The sequence below is a fragment of the Magnolia sinica genome, chromosome 12 (genome assembly GCF_029962835.1).
Source record: "Magnolia sinica isolate HGM2019 chromosome 12, MsV1, whole genome shotgun sequence".
NCBI lineage: Eukaryota > Viridiplantae > Streptophyta > Magnoliopsida > Magnoliales > Magnoliaceae > Magnolia > Magnolia sinica.
This window is the reverse complement of record NC_080584.1, coordinates 52,605,763-52,608,981: the sequence shown is the minus strand read 5'-3', so window position 1 is coordinate 52,608,981 and position 3,219 is coordinate 52,605,763.

Sequence of the window (3,219 nt, the reverse complement as noted above, 5' to 3'; positions counted from 1 at the left end):
GATAAAACTATTCGCAAGTCCCAAAACCTATAACCTAAACCTAACCTCTCCCAAAACCTATAACCTAAACCAAAACCAAAACCTATAACCTAAACTTGAACTCATTCTCAAATCCCAAAACCTTTAACCTATATTTAAACCTTAACATAAACCTATAACTTTTAACCTAAATCAAAACCTATAACTTAAACCAAAACCAAAACCTATAACCTAAACTCGAACCCATTCTCAAATTCAAAAACCTATAACCTAAACCAAACCCTATAACCAAAACCAAAACCAAAACCTATAACCTAAACCCGAACCTATTCTCAAATCCCAAAACCTATAACCTAAACCTAAACCGTAACCTAATCCTATAACATAAACTCAAATCCCTAAACCTTAACCTATAACCCAACCTAAACCTATACTTATAACCTAAAACTATTCCCAAATCTCAAAACCTATAACCTAAACCTAACCTCTCCCAAAACCTATAACCTAAACCAAAACCAAAACCTATAACTTAAACTTGAACTCATTCTCAAATCCCAAAACCTTTAACCTAAACCTAAACCTTAACATAAACCTATAACATATAACCTAAATCAAAACCTATAACCAAAACCAAAACCAAAACCTATAACCTAAACTCGAACCCATTCTCAAATTCAAAAACCTATTACCTAAACCAAAACCTATAACCTAAACCCGAACCTATTCTCAAATCCCAAAACCTATAACCTAAACCTAAACCGTAACCTAATCATATAACCTAAACTCAAATCCCTAAACCTTAACCTATAACCTAACCTAAACCTATGCTTATAACCTAAAACTATTCCCAAATCCCAAAACCTATTACTTAAACCTAACCTCTCCCTAAACCTATAACCTAAACTCAATTCCCTAAACCTAAACCTACACCTAATCCTAATCTCAACTCCCTAACCTAAACCTAAACCTAAACTTGAAAACCCAAACTTAAACCTAATCCCGAACCTGAACCCGATTTCCTAAACCTAAACCATAACCCATTCTCAATTCCCTAAGTTATAACTTATAACCTAAACCTAAACCTAAATCTATAACCTAAACCTATAACCTATAACCTAAATCAAAACCTATTACCTTTCCGTAAACCTTAACATAAACCTATATTCTATAACCTAAATCAAAACCAAAACCAAAACCTAAAACCTAAACCTATAACCTATAACCTAAATCAAAACATATAATCAAAACCAAAACCAAAACCTATAACCTAAACCAAAACCAAAACCTATAGCCTAAACCCGAACCCATTCTCAAATCCAAAAAACCTATAACGTAAACCAAAACCTTAACCTTAACCGTTAACCGATAACCTAAATCAAAACATATAACCTAAACCAAAACCAAAACCTATAACCTATAACCTAAACCCGAACCCATTATCAAATCCCAAAACCTATAACCTAAACCAAAACCAAAACCTATAACCTAAACCCGAACCCATTCTCAAATCCCAAAACCCAAACCTAAACCTAAACCTAAACATATAACCTAAACTCAAATCCCTAAACCTAAACCTAAACCTAATCCTATAACCTAAACTTAAATCCCTAAACCTTAACTTATAACCTAACCTAAACCTATACTTATAACCTAAAACTATTCTCAAATCTCAAAACCTATAACCTAAACCTAACCTTTCCCTAAACCTATAACCTAAACTCAATTCCCTAAACCTAAACCTAGACCTAAACCTAAACCTATAGCCTAAACTCAAATCTCTAAACCTTAACCTATAACCTAACCTAAACCTATACTTATAACCTAAAACTATTTCCAAATCCCAAAACCTATTACCTAAACCTAACCTTTCCCTAAACCATAACCCATTCTCAATTCCCTAAAGCTATAACCTATAACTTAAACCTAAACCTAAACCTAAACCTAACCTAAACTTATAATCTTTCCTTAAACCTTTAACTTAAACCTAAACTTAAAACCTAAATGTATTCTCCAATCCTTAAACCCAAACCTACACCTAATCCTAATCTCCACTCCCTAACCTAAACCTAAACCTGAAAACCCAAACCTAAACCCGATCCCGAACCCGATTTCCTAAACCTAAACCTTAACCTATAATCAAGTTCCCAAAAGCTATAACCTATAACCTAAACCTTAACCTAAACCTTAACCAAAACCTATAACTTAAACCTTAACCTATAACCTAAACTTAATTATAACCTATAGCCTAACCTTAACCTAAACCTATAACCTAAACCTAAACAAAAACCTAAACCTATAATCATATGATGAGACCATTTATTTTGTGTCAATTTCATTCCTCTTTGAGTTTTTTTAATTCATTAAGAAAAAAAAGTGGTTATACGTGATGCACTTCTTTCACTGTCTTTCTTTTCTCCAATGGGCATTCTAATTTATGAATGACATGACTGTTTGTAGGATGATGGAATATACGAAGCTGTTGAAATTTTAGGGTGAAGTCGAGCACATTTCTCTAATGAAGCCAAAGATTTATATTTTCAGCATTATTGTAATTGTAACTGTAATTGATTGTAATTGTAATTAATTGAATGAAGGATTGTAATTGTAATTGAATGAATGAAGGATTGTAATTGAATGAATGAATGATTGTACAGGTGGTAATTGAATGAATAGGTGGTAATTAAATAAACAAATGATTTAATTTTTCAATGTACAAAATAGCTACGGATATTGACCGTAACCACTAGTCAAACAGGTGTAGCCTTTTTAATTTTGGCATATTGCTACGGACTTTCAGCTACAAATAATATTCGTAGCTGTTTGAAGTTTTTGCTAAAGATATAATTGCTATGGATTATATCTGTAGCTATTTAACATGTAGCTACGGATTAAATCCGTAGCCACTAATCAGATAGGTGTAGCCTTTTAAATTTTGGCCTATTGCTACGAACTTTCAGCTACAAATAATATCCGTAGCTATTTTAAGTTTTTGCTATAGATATAATTGCTACGGATTATATCTGTAGCTATTGAACCTATAGCTACGGATTAAATCCGTAGCCATAGGTTCCAGACCTATCGTTATGGCACCTACGACAACGGTCGTGTTACGGACTAGCCACGGACTAAATCCGTAGCCATAGGTCTATGGGTACAGATTTAATCCGTAGCCTTTGTCCCTTTTTTTAGTAGTGGTAATACCCCATTCTTGGCTCTCGGTACCCATATGCTAGATTCCGA